Source organism: Suricata suricatta, chromosome 5, assembly GCF_006229205.1.
Source record: "Suricata suricatta isolate VVHF042 chromosome 5, meerkat_22Aug2017_6uvM2_HiC, whole genome shotgun sequence".
NCBI classification, from domain to species: Eukaryota; Metazoa; Chordata; class Mammalia; order Carnivora; family Herpestidae; genus Suricata; species Suricata suricatta.
Genome location: NC_043704.1, coordinates 87,128,245 through 87,147,993, shown reverse-complemented (window position 1 = coordinate 87,147,993; position 19,749 = coordinate 87,128,245). Strand labels below are relative to the sequence as shown.

Here is a 19,749-nt window from a genome sequence, read left to right as displayed (position 1 = left end):
CAGGAGATTTTCTTCCTCTGCAAACTAGATCACAGTAATTTTAGCAATGAGAAAATATATACAAATTCAAACTGACAGCAATTCACAGATCCCTAATATTCCAGTGAACTCTGGTATTTGTCACCAGCTTTGCAAAATGATTATTAATAGTCTGACTGCAAAGGTGTTTAAGAAACATCTCATTTCAAATTAGGCATAATCCCTTTCTTTCAGATTATACAGATGCATTGTTAAAGCCCCTTTCCTTCACTATATTTGGTTTATTTTCCCTGTTTAGAAAAAAAAAAAAGGAAAAAAGGTATATAATGAGGAACAAAAGAAGTTGGAAAGAAGGAAACAAGATTTGGCATGTAATTAGGAAGTTCGGTTGACTATCTTAGATCACCACACAGAACGCTTCAGGTCTTTCCAAAGTACTTTGTAACATTTGGCTCAAACGCCTTCCTCTGGGTGGCTAATGTTTTAGCAACAACAGACGGTGTTCAAGATAAGGCAGGTAGAACACCAGTAACTGACAAAGGGAGGCCTTTGTCTGAGAACCTGACATGAATAGGAAACACTGACAGTCAGAGGAAGGGACACTTCTATCTGGAAGACACGTCTCACAAGAACAAATAATTCAAAATTACATTGAAGATAACGCCTTAGTGAAGCGATTGCTATCCCAACTTTACTTAGGATTCTTCCTCAAAAAATGAGATGGCCTTTGTAAGGCCAATGGGCTACACTGAGCCACGCAAACAGCACTCAACCAGTTAATCAACCAGTAGTCAATCAACCAATAAAACCTAAATATTTCCAATCCAAAGCCCAAGTTTCCCTTCCCTAAATGTGTTGATACTTGGTTTTTCTCTCTGATGTGCTTTGAAGAAACAGGTTTCCTTGGCCTAAAATAATAAAGATTTTAAACATCAGCTCACATTTGTTTTTTGGAATTTTTTTTTTTGGTATTATTTTTCAATTTCTCAACTGTGGAACCCTGGTTTTAACAGCTGTCAAACCCACTCATGGACTGTGGTTTACTCCCACTGGAGAGCTGCGAAAACCTGTGATTGCTTGAAAGGACACCACCACCTATGGTGTCGCTAATAAAGGCCCCACCCCAGTTATCCACAACTCACCAAGGGCAAGGCTCTCCTGCAAACTCCTCCTTCTCGACTCCACCTGTGTGAGCGATGGTCTCTGCTAACGTTTTTGAGCAGTGTGTGTCAGGCATGTGCTAAGTGATTGTGGTCTTGGCTTTTAACAGAATCTTTGAAATAACCCTATGAAGTAAGTGCTATTTTTTAAAATGTTTTATTTATTTTTGAGAGAGAGAAAGACACTGTGAGCAGGGGAGGGTCAGAGAGAGAGGGAGACACAGAATCTGAAGACAGGCTCCAGGCTTTTAGCTAGCTGTCAGCAGAGAGCCTGATATGGGGCTCGAACCCATCAACTGTGAGATCATGACCTGGGCCAAAGCTGGATGCCCCATGGACTGAGCCACCCAGGCACCTCAGTAAGTTCTATTTTTATAACCAGATGAGGACACTGAGACTTAGCTAAGATACCACAACTAATAAGTAAAGAACAAAGGTCCAAACCCAATACCACCTGACCTCAGGTCCATGCCTTTACCCACTACATTTTCCACCGCCTTAGAGAGATTAGTGCAGTATTCTCATGATGTTTCTGGATACCCAGACACCCACAACACACTATTAGTTCTCTGAGGCTAAAAGTTGTGTGATGTATTGCCTCTAAACTACCACAAAAGCCAAACATAATTCTAGGCATCCAGTAGGTACTTGCAAAATACTTACTGAACTAAATGCATAAGTGAAAACTCTTTGTTCTAAAAACTCTTTGTCTCACTGTGCTATGAAATGGAGTATGAACCCATAAAATTTTAGTCATAAGGATAATGTTATTTGAACAGAACAAGATGGCATTATGAATAATAGATTTCAATCTATTAAGCACAGAGCCACAATCAGTTTAACAGGATAATGTAAGGATTATTATAAAATCTTAAGAGATTACTGTAAGTGGCACATGATCCCCTTCACAATCAATCAACACAAAACAATGCCCAGAAGTAGACTTTGTTTGTTTTTACATGAAAGTTGTATGGAGTTGTACAACTGGACTCGTCAGGACATTATGGTTCTATTATTGGTTCTGAAACTAAATGGTTCTATGGCTCTCGGCAAAGGCTGATCTCTTCGGGGCCTAATCTCCACATGGGTAAAAGCAGGGGAGGATCAGATTAGATGATAGATAAGGTCTTACAACTCTAAAATCCCATCATTCGGTAATATTGTTACATTAGATTCCAGTGTTCCTGTGGCTGGAAATGCTCACTTTGTAATTTTTTTACCTTTTGCAAAATGCTCTGTCAGGAAATCCTAAGGCACTATATGGCAAAACTCAGTGTGGAAAGGAATACAGCAGCCTTTTTGCCACAAACTGGGATGCAGCAACTCTAGTATGTAAGGGGAGAGGAAATGGAGTGATCCACGCTGGTGTAGACAAATCTAAAATAATAGACCCAAGACTTACTGTACATAGAATTAGTTGACTGCTCATGTATAAATACAGAGTTTCTAGTAACATCATATATAGCACAATTTTATATACACAGACCCGCTGCCCTCCGTGATCTACCTCCCTGCTAATTATCTGTGTTATTGTAATTAACTAATGTGACCTTTCGTGATCGGAGTTTCTTTACCTGTAAGATGAGAGCACTGGATTGGATACATTGCCTAGCTCTAAAACAACTGGCCTTACTGCCGTAGGAAAAAATACGTTTGCTTATGGCAGTCACTGGCTGCCTTCTTTGGAAAGTAGTTCATGATAGGCGGATTCTCTGCCCATTGGCTGGGAAGACAGTGGTTGTGAACACCAAGGTTGGCACAGCTAGCTCATGACTAAGTTGCTCTGTGTGGTTAAGGAAAAAGATTGAGAAGCCGCAGAAAGAGGATTCTGGGGAAGGACCCAGGAAGTGGTAAAGTTAACTCCTGGTGCTGACAGAAGGGATAAGGAGACAGGAGAACCCAAGAGCCTAAGGGAAAGGCTGGGATTTTAAAACCATCTCTTGAGCCTCAGTTTCTAAACTGTCAAGAAAGTATATACTCTTCAATAATGATTTGGTGCAAGTAAAGTTTTAATTCTGAGGGTAAAAATTATTAAATCCAGCCTTGGAAGCTGTGTGGGAGAATGGCTGGTATATGGGTTAAAAATGCATTGCAAGAAAATATGTTGTAAGAGGTAAATCCAAATCTGCAACATTAATAGCACCATAGAATGAAGGATCCCCTCTACTGGGCTGTGGCCAGAAGGCATCTAAGTTCAGGTCTGGATATGCTGATTCAGCAGGGTCTCAAACTCAGACCACTCTAGGGGCCAAGCTGAGTGAAGCCATAACTAAAACAGTAGGTGCTAAATAGAAACCTGGAGCTGGAGAAACCTGTGGAAAGGCAGTCCATTTTCTCTTACTTTCTGTTTTACTTAAAAACAAAATAAATAAAAAAAGACATTGTGCCAAGCAAAACACATCTGTGGGCCAGAACCAGACAGCTTGCAATTTCTGAGAGAGTCATTAACAAATCAGAGGACATTCAGAGGAGAGTGGTCAGGATATAAAATAATTCAAAAGCATGTGGTATGTGAATAAGTGAGTGAGCTGGAATTCTTTAATTTGAAAGAGAGTAGGCCCTGGGGAACCTGGTGATGGTCTTTAAAGTTGTGAAGGCCGTTTTGCAGAGAAGGTATTAGAAATGTTTTATCTTTCCTTAAGGGTTTGAACCAGAAAAACAGGGGGGACAGCCATTAAGAATTAAATAAGTTAAGGGGCGCCTGGGTGGCTCAGTCGGTTAAGCCTCCCGCTTCGGCTCAGGTCAGATCTCACGTTCATGGGTTCGAGCCCCGCGTCAGGCTCTGTGCTAACAGCTAGCTCAGAGCCTGGAGCCTGTTTCCGGTTCTGTGTCTCCTTCTCTCTCTGCCCCTCCCCCTCTCATGCTCTGTCTCTCTCTGTATCAAACATAAATAAAAAACATTAAAAACATTAAAAAAATTAAAAAAAAAAGAATTAAATAAGTTAATATTTATAAAGCACCCAGAACAGTGTCTGCACAGAGTAAGCAATGCAGAAGTTGTCTGTTATAAAATAAAATTAATTTGATATTCAGAGCTGTCCAAAGCTTAACTGAGCTTAAATGAGGTGAGTGACCAGAGGATGGGCACTTTGTGGGGATGACTGAGGGGTCAGGGCGCTGACAGAAAATCCACTGAAACTTGAAGACTATCAGTATCCAGGTCTGGATGGTTCTCTAAAGGTAAAATGTAAACTTGGTTTTGGTTGCATGTGCATAAAAAGCCAAAAACTGAAAGACATTCCTCTACTGGATGGCCATGCATCATGTTTTACTTCTCAGACAAACAGACAAGCATCGACTGAAGTACAGGGGAGATACATACAATCCTATAAAGTGAAGGAGATCATTAATAGAAGTGTGGGGGCTCTGGAAAGAAACTGCCAGAATGCCCTTAGAGTCCTTCAACAAATAAGTGAATGACTTAAATATAATGATAGCATCAAAATTAGCATCCGCAAATCTCTCAAACCCTCCTTAATGACTTTTTGTCAAACTAAACAGATGTGAGCACTTCCATGTTTGATCACTCAAAATAGAAGTCCGGGCCTCAAAACTCTAAATCATATGGAAACAAAGAGGCACAGCAAAAGACTGAGGAGTCACTTGCAAAATATTTTTAAATACCTAAGTTCTGATTACAGTGGGCACCATGGGCAAAGAATGATAATGACCAACATGAAGACAATAGTGACCAGATCTCTCTCTGAATTCAGAAACTCAGCACTGATGTAGGTATGAAGACCAGTGTGCTGAAAACACTGGGTATAACCCACCTGGGAAAACTGGATTTATTTAATAATTACTTCATTGTTGCTTTGTGCACAATGGAGCAGTTGGAGAAATTAACAATTTACGAAGCATCCACTTTTGGTGAGGCACAGTGCTTGATGCTTTACCGGTGTTCTTTTATCTAATTCTCAGGTCAATCTTAAGAAAATGGTAATTTAGTCCCATTTTATTCAAAAGGAAAATAGAGTTCAGTTTTATAAATTCATTCAACTCTTACGTAGACTTTTGAGGGATTATAAATCAATAAAAAATTTTTGAAGAGTCATTCAGCAGAATCTATCAAAAAACTTAAGGAGCAAAATTACTACCTCAGCAATTCCATTTGTAGCCATTTATTCCTCAGGAACACTTTCATAGGTGCATAAGGATATTATGTACAATTGTCTTCATTGTAGTATTATTAGTAATGTTGAAAATCTGAGGACAACCTAAAGATTTTCTAGTAAAATAACTTAGGATACACAACTGTATTCTAGAATACTTTGAATGCAATAAAAACCATAAAGTAGATGACGTTAAACTCATTCAGAAGGATATCTTAGAAATATCTTTGAGTGTAAAGATCAAGATACAAAATATATGTGGCAAAGTCAACTTTTTATTAATAAAAAAATATGTGCACCAGTATGTACATAGCAGAAAGTCTACAATCATATATACTGAGTTATAGTAGTTACATCTAGAGGATGAGAATGAGGGTCTAAGGTGGAAGGGATCCCTTTCTACTTTCTGCTCTTCTATGTTATTTCAACTATTTTATTTATAATTTTTTAATGTATATTGTTGAGAGAGAATCTGTGTGAGGCAGGGAAGCGGCAGGGAGAGGGGGAGGCACAAGACCTGAAGCAAGCTCTGTGCTGACAGCAGAGATCTCAACGTGAGGCTCAAAATTATGTACTGTGAGATCATGACCTGAGCTGAAGTCAGAGGCTTAACAGACTGAGCCACCAAGGCACCCATATTGTTCCAACTATTTTAAACAAATATGTGCTGTTCCATTTTAAAAAAGAGGGAAAGTCATAATGAACCCGAAGTCACACAAGCAGCAGCTGGTAGTCAGAATTCAGCACAGAATTCAGCACAGCTCCAAAATCGACTTCTAAGTCTGTAATTTGGGAATTCTCCCTTCCTGAAATGAGTTTACTCTATCTAGGGTGGAAAATAATGCAAAGTAGAATCACCTGGGAGGAAAAGTGAAAACTTTCTAGGGAAAATCAATTCAAGCATGGATGGAAGCCATGGCAGCAACTATGAATGCACCTCCCTGCCAAAGAATATACCCTTCCAGACGCGGAGAGCCATACTCAACCGTGTTGGCTCACATCAGCTTGTTTTCCTGAGAGTGCAGCTCTTACAGCAGCTCCAACTATCCTACTAAGTCACCCCAGCAACGTGGTCAGGGACACACAGCTCTCATGGATTATACCACTTCGACGTACTCTATCAGTGCATTTATATCTCCAAATCTCCTCTGGCTTTTCTCAGATAACATGGTGCTGAAAATCAGGATTCTAGTAAATCATATCTTTATTATTATTATTATTAAGACAGAAACAGAATATGAGTGGGGGAAGGGCAGAAAGAGAGGGAGACATAGAATCTGTAGCAGGCTCCAGGCTCTGAGCTGTCAGCACAGAGCCCAAAGCGGGGCTCAAACCCATGAACTGTGAGATCATGACCTGAGCCGAAGTTGGTTGCTTAACCGACTGAACCACCCAGGTGCCCCAATAAATCATATTTTTATAGCATAAATTCCATGGCAGGCAGAAGAAATGGATTTTTAGAAATACTTCAACATTTAACCACACTGTGGATTATACTACTACTGAGATAGAGATTTCTAAAACAAGGCAACCAGGACAGAGTAGAACATGAATATAAACACTCAAAAATATTTCCAAAGTTTCAAGGATATTGAGAATGGACAAATAAAACCAAGTGGCAATGAGTGATCTCTTTAGAGCAGGGTGGACTCTTACTAACAGGGAAGTATCATGAGAATCACTCCATCATGAGAGTCATTTTAGCTGTTTATAGATGTAGGTTCAAATATAAATGTAAGTCACATCTGGAAAGGTTAATGGTCACAGCATTCAAGCAGGCAGTATCCAGACACATCACACAAATACACACGCATGCTGTACACACGTGCACACACACAAACCTACTTGGTGATTTTAGCTCAGAGAGAACCCATCAAGACTAACACGTAAGTCACTTTTTAAAAAAATGTATCTGGGGGCACCTGGGTGGTTCAGTTGCTTAAGCATCAAACTTTGTCTCAGGTCCTGATCTCCCAGCTTGGGAGTTTGGGCCCTGCATCAGGTTCTGTGCTGACAGCTCAGAGCCTGGAGCCTGCTTCAGATTCTGTGTCTCCCTCTCTCTCTGCCCCTCCCCCTCTCATGCTCTGTTTCTTTCCCAAAAATAAACGAACATTAACATTTTTTTAAAAAACATATCCAAACCCAAATGAAAACAAACAAATCAGCCCAGCTGGCTAATACATCCTGTCTCCTTCCAGACAAACACTATCTCTCCGTTTCTATTTTAAACCCAATATCAGAGAGGAGCAAAGTGTTGAATAATCAAGAAAAAATCAGACAAACATCAAAATCCGTGCCCTTGCCTTATATTTAGATAAGAGTGTAACAATCAAGAAAACTTCCTATGAATGTTCCTCAAATGGGAATATTTCAGCAAAAATCATTTTATTAGAGATGCATTTACAATGCAAACTGCAGATGTTATCGAGCAGACTTGAGCTTTACAATGTGTACTCATATTCTACAGATTAACCACCTAATGGCTCCACAGGAAAAATTACGCCAAACACATTGGTGTTTGTATAATTGAGAAGCATTCATTTAAAGATAAACTTCATCTCTCTTGTAGCTCTAGGTACTGAGGACGCATAATAACAAGTAATCACATGAATTAATAAGATTACTTCAAACCTTTTAGCATTAACAGCAGTAGTTATTTTCCAACTAATACATTGTGACTCTGTTGAATATATCCTTGGCATATCACCATTTTGGGTTTTCTCATTCCCATCTTTACCCTTGCCAATATTTGACCAGAAGTAGAAAGGTCAATGTAAATAATCAGAGCTTCTGAGTGTGCATTTTTGTGAATATATATGTGTAAGTAACTCACTTAAGCAAGATATCATTTACCCATTGGTCAATATTATCTGTTTGAAATTTACCTAAGACCTAGAAAATAAGTGGGGAAAAGTCCTGAGCAGCCAGAAGAAATGTCTAAAAGTGAGAATAAAGTAGACCATACACATAATACATCTAGTGGCTTATAGAAGGTATTTGATGAATGGTCACCTTATTATCACCATTATCATCATTATTGCCTCCACTTGGACACAGAGGACCTGGGGTCAGTTATCCTAGAAAATGATTTAAAGCAGCAAAGAAGCAATCACCTGAAATGGAGGACACATTTTGCCTCTGCCAGGCCTACTTAAATTAGTAAAGAGTTAGAGTTAGCATTCTGACCATAAGAGAGAAAATTATAAACGTCAGACATAAATAGAAAGAAAGAACAGTGGGAGGCCATTTGCACGAGGACATATAGAATAGAGCATTTGAAGCCAGGGCGATCTCACTTAATCTTTGAGAAGCACACCCTTTATGTTCTTAATGATGACATTGTCCTAAGAACAGCAGCCATGGAGTCAGATCTGAGTTCAAATTCCAGCTCTGTCTCCTTGTGGTTTTGAGATCTCGGGTAAGCTACTTAACTATTCTGAGCCTCAGTTTACTCCTCTTCTAAACAAGGTGTGTCTGTCTTCCACAGTAGGAGTAGTTCTAAGTGAGATATAAATATAAATGGCTAATGAAGGGATGGCCACATGGAATCCACTTATTAAAAAAACAATAGCCATATTGTTATACTTTGCTTTGAAGAAACATAGAAATATATAGTTAACTTAAAAAATTTTTTTAATGTTTTATTTATTTTTTGATACAGAGAGAGACAGAGCATGAGAGGGGGAGGGGCAGAGAGAGGAGGAGACACAGAACTGGAAGCAGCTCCAGGCTCTGAGCTGTCAGCACAGAGCCTGACGCGGGGCTCGAACCCACGAACATGAGATCTGACCTGAGCTGAAGCCGGAGGCTTCACCGACTGAGCCACCCAGGTGCCCCAACTTTTAAAGATCCCTTTCAAATAGTTTAATGCTATAAATCAACTGTGCCACTTAAGGGGATAATTTTCAGTTATCTAAAAAGTGAACATATGGAAAGCCTATTCCTACATGATGCTGCCATGAACATGAAAACTTTGTTTATAATATATAATCAGACATATGAAGAAGATATGTAATCAAAAGGCAGAAGGAATACTGTCTTCCCCCACCCCCCTTTATCTGGGTCAAAGTAAATTCACAAATGTTTCAGATTTGAAAGGCTGTTGAGAAGTTACTTAAACGGGACCAATCACTACACTTCTGTAAGCGTAACTATGCTAGCTTGGAAGTATATTTCCACTGTTTCGTCCATGACATTTCTCTGTTTATCCGTTTGAAATCACAGACAAAATGTGAATTCCTCCAAATACACACTTATAAATGCCAGTGAGACCTTGAGCCCACAACGCCTGACAGAAGAACTCCTCTTTGAAAGAGTACAAAACCTTCTGATGACATTCATGCTATGACCATGGGCATATTCAGTTTAGTAGTAATAGTTTTTCACAGCTTTTAAGAGAAATGGTAAAATGGAGAAAAGTATGGAATAATCAGTGCCTCTCCAGCTAGAAAGACACTCAAGAAATCCCTATTGAACTAGTAAATATGTCAATCCTAATTGGAGTGCACAGAGAAATCTTTAAGATGATAGATAAAATTAGGACTTGATTCAAAAGAATGGAGTCTATTATTCAGAACTCTGGATATAAGTGACAGAAACACAGTTCAAACATATCCAAGCAAATATAAAATATATTGGCTCATGTAAGTAAAAATGTCAGAAGTTGACTACTTTTGATGTAGCTAGATTTGCTGCTCAAAAATGTCCTCTATTCATTTCTTGGCTTCTTTTCTTTCAGACTGGTTGCATCTTCTAGAAATTTCTCTCCATGTGTTAAGAATAGATAGCCGCCAGTGGCTCAGTTGGTTAAGTGTCTGACTTCAGCTCAGGTCATGACTTCATGGTTGGTGGGTTCGAGCCCCGCGTCACGCTCTGTGCTGACAGCTAGCTCAGAGCCTGGAGCCTGTCTTCAGATTCTGTGTCTCCCTCTTTCTCTGACCCTCCCCTGCTTGCTCTGTCTCTGTCTCCCAAAAATAAATTAAAAAAAAAATAGATAGCCACCAGCAGCTTTTGACTTACATAGACTTTGCCTTCAGAAGATTTCAAACATCCAAATAATTTCCCCAAAATAGATTTCAAGTGACTGTTTAGGTTTGACCGGCCCTGCACTGATCACGGCATTCTAATTTGCGATCTTGGTTCACGTGAACACTTTGGGATACGGGTGTGGAGCGGGGGGAGTGCTCTGTGCTTGAAGGCCCTACCAGGAACATATGAGAAAAAGGGGTAATTTCCAAAAGAAAGATGAAGAAAAGATAAAATAATAGATGCCCACTAGAGTCCTTTACTATAAATTACTTCAGTATCCTCTAGCGGTTCCTTCTTGGAGCCTCCATAATATCATAGTCAGTGGTAGGGCACCTGGGTGGCTCAGTCATTTAAGCATCTGATTCAGGTCATGATCTTGTGGTCCCTAAGTTCGAGCTCAGGCTCTGGGCTGACAGCACAGCCTGCAGCCTGCTTCAGATTCTGTGTCTCCCTCTCACTCTGCCTCTTCTCCACTCACACTCTGTCTCATGCAAAGAATGCAAAGAAACATTAAAAAAAATGTTTTAATATTATAGTCAGTGCTTTACATGCCCCAGACCTTATCAGAATTTAAGCTTTCTCAGGGTAGTGGAAAGGTTTTCCTCACAATGTGATGCATTGGACACTGTGAATACTCATTTAAAGGGGTAACTTATACAAAATTGTACGATGTAAAGAATTACACAATTTCATATTTGTATACATTTAAACTGTAAATCATCAAGAATTATATGTAAGTATTTAGAGCAGGAGACTTGTCTTTGACCTGATAGAGTTAAAAACATCAGAACTTCTATCTTAAAATTCAGTGACGTTAGGAGATGCTGCAGGACTGCTTCTGGCAATGGCTTCTGCATCTGTGCTTCCTTCAACTTGTATCTTTTTATTGCATGCCATTTTTCCTTATTCACATAACAAAGGGGCTGAAGATAAAACAAATTACCATGCTGTTACCTGGAAGTATAACTCCTATAGTCCCCGCTGTAATATTGTTTCCCTTTCCTGACATTGAACAAGATGCCTGAAATGTAGCCACATCTGTTTTCCTTTTTGTTAGTTATCACATCTAGCCTGGTTTGCATTGGCTCTTTCTCCAGTAGATGATGTTTCCCTTAATACTCAGAGTGAAGTAGTTTGTGGCCACTCGATTTATTTTCAGCCCTTTACAAGTCATCACTATCTTGAAAGTTCAGTCTCTCACCAATTTTTCTAAAATTACATTCCTAAGCTTCTCTCTCAAGGTTTTCTGGTTTTCATGTTTTTACGATTATGTTAGGAAGACAAATTATAGCACTCCAGGGAAAGACCATGTTTTAATCATCATTTTTTAATCACAAAAATATGTTCCTAAAAGTGCATTTGTATTTAGCCTTAGAAAGGAAAGAGTGGAGAAAATGTGAAAACACTTCAGTAAAGATAAGACTAGAAAGTCAAGTTTCATTAAAATGAACACTGCTGCAATAGAAGTTCACTATAATAAAAATATTTCCAAGCTGTCTCTGGACAGTGACCAACAGCAATGATGCATTTATGCTCTTGCTAAAATCAAAGTTTCTTTTGTTAATAACTCAGAATAACAGGGTCTTTATCCCTCAGTTCCTAATTTTCACTAGCTATTGAGGAGAAAAAAAGCCTGAAAACTTGATTTTGGAGCAAAAAGTAAGGCAAAGAGGAGCAGAAAACACCAGTTAATACAGCAGAACCTCTCTCACAAAGAAATAAAAGTCAAGAAAAACATAAAATGCATCAGTTTTCTTGTTTTCAAAGAGAAGAAAATAAGTAATAGAATCCATGAACTCTGCCAAGAAGAAAAGGAGCGTTGGCCGAAAGGTACACTATCTTACATTCTAAGTTCCACAACCGTTTTACCTGTATCACCTCCACGGTGTAACCATTCAACAAAGTTATAACACAGATGTTATCACTTTGCAGATTAGGAAACTGAAATTCAGATCTCAAGTGTTTTTCCCAAAAGAAAAAGACAGCCATCTTATGATTTAAACATTTTGTACAGTTTCCTTACTACCATTTCTGCTTCTGTTGCTGCAATAAATTAATCATGTATTTTTAAAGTACAGAGACCCTGTATGGCCTTTGAATAAAACCTCTAATTCATTATAGTTTCATTCTTTCCACTTTTAAGTTGTCCCACATATATATGTCTAAGCTTATAGTTTTACTTCTCATTTTTTCTATAGCTTCCCTTTTAACTGGAACAATGTAAAATCTAGATGGTATCTAATAATTTATATATTGAGGATTAGATGAGATATAAATTATGGCTATGTAATAAAATAATCTCAATATTTTCTTATGATAGGCATTTAGTAGTAGCATATAAGAATTGGAAAAAGTGTGTTATGCAGTGAAATGTGTCAGCATTGCCAACAATTAGATGATATGGATCTAACACAATTTTATCATCAATTTGCAGCATGAATGAGAAATAAGGGCAGAAGGAAAAATCTGTGTAAATATGCAAACATGAAAGGACTCATGAGTTTTCTACCTAATTATAAAGAAAAGATCAACTTAAAATACTCAATAGACATCTCCATTCAAGTTCACTAAACTAGTGAGAAAATGGCCTCAAAACACAAGTTCCATTACTTCAATTATCTTTATGATATAGGCTATTCTGAACCCATACTAAATTCAGTACATTGGACAGCATTTTGGCTTTAAAATAGAATAAAATAAAAAAATAGAGAGCCATCTACTGGCCAGGAACCTGAGCGATGTTGGTACAGTAGTAGGTGGAATTTTAAATCTTTAGGTTTGAAGATGAAGAGGAGAAAAAATTATTTGTGATCCTTTCTCCATGGACAGTGTTTTTCACCATAGTGGGGTCTCTCTGGGTACACATCCCTGTTTCCTCAAACAGAACAGCCAGTTCCCGCAGGCCTGAACAAAGTTAACTGACAGAGCTCAACCATGCTTTTTACTCGGACTCCAATCAGGTCTATGTTATCCTGCCATAGAGGTTACTTTGTGTATAAAGAGAGCATAAAAAATAGCCAAGCTGCTGAGTTTGCCAGAGCAGCAGATGCTTTGAAGTTCTGCTGGAAATGCTTTGAAGTTCCAATTCTAATGTTACTAATCTACCGTCCCAAACAACCTCTAATAATATGTTACATAAATATTCTGTAATTGAATATTTGTAAGTGAGGTGAACTACGTGGCTGTGTGAACCTACACTTTCCCTATGGATATAATTTCATACCCTAATTGAGCCAGTTAAATGAACAAGTGATATGATTCCACCCAAAATTCTCTTTCCTCTGTACTATCCTATTATTCCTTAAAACTTTTAATTAAAAATAAACCATGTATACTGATGAAACCACCCTCCCTTGGTATCTATTACATGCAGGTAGTTCTAGACTATGTCCTATTTGCTTGAAGAAATAATCACTGTGTTACACTCATAACCATAAAATTTCCAATCCAGGCACTGTCATTCATAAAAATAAATTCTTACATTTCTATTACAGACTGAACAACAGAACAGAGAGAGGTAAGCCTGGATATAGATATTTTCTGAAGTAGATATCTATAAGCATTTTGAAGAAAGTTTCTCTAATAATGATTTATGATCTCTTGCTTTTAGTATTCCTCAGGATTGTTTTGAAAACATGTACAAATTAAACACTTTTGTACTTACAATATTATCTCAACAGATTCTCATGGTGACCTTATAAGATAATCAAGGCAGGACTTTCTTACCCCATTTTAAGGAAGTGCAAATAGAGGATCAGAGAAGTCAATTAAATTTTCAAAGTCATATGGCTGATGTGTGTTAGAACTGGGTCTCAGGCTCGGTTCCTCTGACCACTATTCCTCATGTACCTACAGACACACACACTGAAAATACCTTTTCTATGAACGCACTTGCCTCTCTTTTCCTTTGTGTTCTACAACACATCTTTATTCTCCTCTGAAATAGAGAATAAGACAGGCAGGCAGGTAGGCATAATGTGCTTTCTGGAATGGTATTTAACCATGTGCTTAAACTTGTTTTAGCCAATAATTTCTGAACCTTAAAATTACATGTAAATAATAGCAATTGATAGCAAAATATTATTTCACTTACAATTGTTGTTTTCAAACTCTCTGACATATATCAACTTGAGAAATCATTTCACTCTCCCGGCCTTACTCCTCCCCCCCCCAATTATATTTCACATAATTAAACTCCAGCCTTGCTATTACATTCTTTTTTTTGTAAATTTACCTAATGTGGATTTATTTTTGAGAGTGAGGTAGCATGAGAGGGGAGGGGCAGAGACAGAGGGAGACACAGAATCCAAAGCAGGCTCCAGACTCTGAACTATCAGTACAGAGCCAGACAAGGTGCTCAAACCCACAAACCATCAGATCATGACCTGAGTTGAAGTCAGATGCTTAACCAACTGAGCCACCCTCTATTACATCCATAACCCCTCTCTAGTATTGCTCCTTACTACCCCCACAATAAAGGATAAATTCTTTATAAGCTATCCATTACCTAAGTCTCCTTTCCTATCCAAAGTTCTTCCCCAACACGCTCCCATCTCTTCCCAGCTAAATTTAACAACTGTGCAGTTACCCAGTACAGCCCATATCACACTGTACATTACCACGCCTTTGCCTATAATCTCCCTTCTTTCTAAAAGGTCTTATATGCCTTTTCCATCTAAAAAAAACCTCTATATTCTTTCTTAAAGTTAGTTCAAGCATGTGTCCATAAAACTCCTTGAGGAATCCTCCACTCCCTTACAAAGCAGGGTTAATGATGCTCTCCTTCCTTCCTTCCTCCCTCCCTCCCTTTTGTGTGTGTGTCCCTATCTCATTTATAGCAAACTATAGGTTCTACTTTGGTACCTACCATAGGATTTGATAGTCAGTTGTTTGTGTATCTTCTTCCATATTTTATCTTATTGCCTCTATTCCTAGCACAGTCCCTAGCAAGACACAGCAGGTGCTCATTAAATGTTTAGTCAATGATCACAGAATGTGTAAATATCCCATTTAACAGAGTAGCTAAGGAAACAAATTCACTGATTTTTTTTTTCAAGGGCAGAACCATCCAAACACCTTATCCTATCTGATCCTTCCTATATCTTATTTCAACTAATATTCATGTAAAAGTACTAAGGATCTCACACATAGGACCTCAGCATATAATAATATAGTTGTTTAGAGCCTGATACCTAGTGAGAACAGAAAGGGAGATTTATTCATCTTATGCAAAATTCTAGTGCTATCATTACTGCCCTTGAGCAAAAATTGTAATCTTGTGCATTTTTGTTGGTTTGCTTTTATTCCTCCCCTCTTTAGTTCTGAATATTAAAAAAGAAATAGCAAGATGAAACCAAGGGGAAATCATAGGATTTTTGAGACAAATGTGGATCCCATGGATGATAATCTTCACTCCAGACTCAGTCCTCAGAATACCACTTACGTAGTAGGAAAAGCAATCACCAAATCTGAAGAACTTCATGCATAGTCTGAGAAGTAATAATTTTGAAGAATAAAAATCTAAGCAAAGGCTTGGATTAACTAAAAGAAATGGTCTGGAACTAAGTTTACTAATTTTATAATTGGATACTTATTTAAGTGTTCTCTTTGATAATTTATTTAAAAATCCATACAGCAATTCTTACGGGACATTTTCCCGAAATTGTTGTGGACTCTATGGGTTATCATGAAAATATAATCATAAATATAAATATTTGGGAAAATATTTATATATAAATATATTTGAGAAAATAAATATTGAAAATAACTACTCCAAAGATTACTATTTAAGATCTAAATCATTAGAATAATTAAGTGCAATCAGAGTTCATGGAATGGATTTATCTTCAGTCTTAAAACCAGTTCAATATTTGAACAAAGATTTTATTTAGTAACAATATTCTATGAGGCAGGATACTAAACAGTGTGAGGGATGAAATAAACAGGACGTAGTCTCTGCCTTCTAGATGCTTAGTACCTCGCAGCAAATATAAGGCATTTACACAAATAAAGACTGTGATGCATCCTGAGAATGAGATCAAAGTGGTAACAAAGTACCAAAAAGAGAAATTTCCCACCTACAGGAAATCAAGAACCACTTCATGGAGAGAAGTTGCTGTCAGGAAAAATAGCAAAATATACATTAAAGCACTCCATAAACTGTAAAATCGTGTTCCGTCATTAGATGTTTTTTTCCAAGAGTAGAACAGAACATGTTGCAGTCTAAATTAGACATCAAGAAGGATATTTGGATCAGGCACTGTTAAATGGAAAAACAGAGGTCTACTAAGGGCACAGGAACCAAGGAAACACATGGTACCACAGACAATGAGATGCCAGACAGAGCAGGTCCTCATGGAGGAAGAGCTGGAAGCAGGAGCTTATTTGGAAATGAAGGTAGCACTGAGGACCTGATCAGAAGGGCTTGTGCTTCTCACGCCTTGTCTGCACCACTTTAATTTAGCTCTTCACAGGCCTTCTCTTCCTCTTGTCACAGAGCCATGTGAGCTTTCTTTCTCCCCTACGTATCTTTTCTCTCCCTGCTTTGTGAGGATTTCCCCTTCATCTTTTACTAGTCCTTATACAGAGGAGGGAAAAAAAAAATATATATATATATATGGAATAATACCATATATATAGTATGTGTATCTTCTACTTGCCATATATATATATGTATATATGCACACATATATAGGTGTGCATATATACATATATATAAACACACACATATATACATACACACACACACACACACACACACATATGCTATATATATCTTTTCCATACCAGGCCATATCCGATATCCCTGTGGGTCTTAAGGATTGCCCCCCCCTACCCTTGAGTCAGGTGCCAACGATTGTCCAATCAATTCTGATCAGGAGGAAAGGAATAGGATTCAAAAGTGACCATTTAGTTCTTTCATTCACAGATTTATTCTTCAATCTCCTGTTGTTGTACGTACTTGATACAACGTAAACAAGATTATTTGTTAAAGTCTCTGTCCTGATGATGCTCTCATTCAAGTCCGATAATAAAAGTAACAAAATAAACAAGCAAGGTCAATTCAGCTGATGACAAATCCTACGGAAGTATTAAAATGTATAATAAGAGTGACCAGGAGTGGGGAGGGGGAAGAGATGCTCAAGTGGGCTGGGTGGTTACAGAAGGAGGTGGTGCCCTGTGAGTGGAGGAGTACAGTCAGTCAGTAGTGTGGTCAGTAGTGAAGTTATATCATAATACCATAAGAAAAATACATCAAGACTGCTAAGTTAACTATACCACTCCTACTCCCAACCAAGTTCAAATTAATTTATCAAGTTTAAATTACATATACTAGCTATATGAGCTATAAAGAATCAATTTACAAATATATAAAAGCACAAATCCAACATAATAAAGTAGCCCTCCAGTGATAGATTAGGTTAATCAGGTAGGATTCCTACTCCACAGATTATTGATAGGGATGTAAAGGTAGTTTTAGATATAAGGGATCATGGTCTTACTATTATCAAGTAGAGAGAAGGAAAAAACATTGAATCCCAAGTCAAGGAGACATCAATCAATCTCACTTGTTGGAAATTGTGAGTAATCCAAAAATGCTTATAATATATACACATGGTATTTAATGGAGAGAACACTACCAAGACTAAACTTCATTGAGAAAAAAACTTTATATGCATATATTTATGTTAGCCCTGTTAGAAACATTATTTAAAATCAAAAGTCCCTTCACTTTACCATTTATTTAGTATAAGTGCACTGTAATTTCCACACCAGTGTCTCATAAAAATGTAATTTTTTGTCAGAAGTTTTTCCTCAATTTAGAAGTTACAATCTCAGATCGTGCCACCGCTCTACATCATATCCTAAACTGCTATAAAAACAGGTATTAAGTAGCATGACTAAAATGCTTTGTTTTTTATTATAAGCATGACCATTTAATTACCAGATCATGGCTTGTCTATCTTTACAAATACTGGTGGAAATTGTTCAATAGGTCACTTTTTTGGACTGATCTTTTCCCACATCCATGACTAATTTCCCCTCACCAGTTAATTTATGTTGAGCTTTCCTCTGCAGAAAAATCTTTTTTTTTCCTACACTCATTTTTTAGACCTTCCAGAAATAGCATGATGCTTCATAGGAGTTGTTTTATATTTACATTTGTAAGAATTAAACAATAATTTCTCTTGGGAAGCAGCACGGTGCAGAGGAAAGACCTAGATTAAATATTTTTACCATAAATAGTTGAGTGGTTATAAGCAAATTATTTCACTTTTCTGAAGCTCAGCTCCTCAATGGTAAAGTTTATGATTAAAACAGATGCTGTATGTAAAATCAGGGGCACAAAATAAGAATTTAATGAACTTCATCCTCTTTCAAAGTGCCATAATTTTCTATATGTCCAACTGATTATTGGAGGAAAGAGAAATAACGTACTTTGAGTTTGGTATAATACTGAAATTCAGTATTAAGTTCAGAACTTAACATGAACAGTCTTAGAGTGCACATTACTTGGTGGACAAAAGGGCTGCCATAGATGTATTAAGACATATTAAAATGCACGTTTAAGAAATAAAAAAGTTATTCTAAAAATTGCTCTTATATACTTACAGGTAACTGGCTATTTAAATATGACCTATTTGTTACTTATATTTCACAAAGGAACATAAGCAATTATTTTTTGGTTAATTTTATACTAATCATTGGCTAACCCTTATTTTCTCATCTAAATCAGAGTTATATAAATATAAAAAAAACAAGAAGGGTAAATTTCAGTTTCTTTTTGGCTGAGAATTTATCAAAAACTTTATTTAATTCAGTAGTTGGAGATAATGTCTTGTGATCATAAATACTCCAGTCAGAAATCTGAACTGTTATTTTGTAATATGGCTGATTCACAAAATATCAAAACAATAAGATTTGGCCTTGATTGGATCTCTCACCAGGTGACCTCAAGAGGCTAGAATTTGGAAGCAGAAGATCAGTTTGCTTCTCAAGGCTTAAATTTCGTAGCTGTGTGATCCTGGAAAATTACCCAACCTTTCTGAGACAGAACTCTATGCCCACTCGGATGGCTGAATGTCCGCTCTACTCTCTTCACGGCTCTTTTGAGAAACGAGTCAAGTAACACACATAAAAGCACTCAGAAAACTCTGAAACACTGAAACACAGGGGAAGAACCCAGGCAGAGTTAGTGGCTCCTTTTCTTTTGTTCCCATAGCGGGTTGTTCACTGCACTCCAGAGTAGAATTGTCTGTTCTCATGCCTGAAAGTGATACAATAGCAGGAGGAGAGTGGAAACCTGGGGTCTGCTTCCAGCAGCCACGGAAATCTGGGTTGAAATGACTAATTTTACCAAAAACAGTGTTACCTTTGTGATATTTTGTGATGTCCAACTTCTGCAAGGGAACTAACGAAGAAGATGTACAGTAGACAAAGGCGGCCAGCCGAGAGGTTGTCCCGCCCCC

At 37.7% G+C, this 19,749-nt stretch overlaps 1 protein-coding gene across 3 annotated transcripts in view; it reads left to right on the top strand.

Moving 5' to 3' along the window:
* The window catches only part of KCNMB2 (potassium calcium-activated channel subfamily M regulatory beta subunit 2), a 241,292-nt gene that overhangs the window by 24,247 nt on the left and 197,296 nt on the right, over window positions 1–19,749 (top strand). The window lies entirely within an intron of this gene.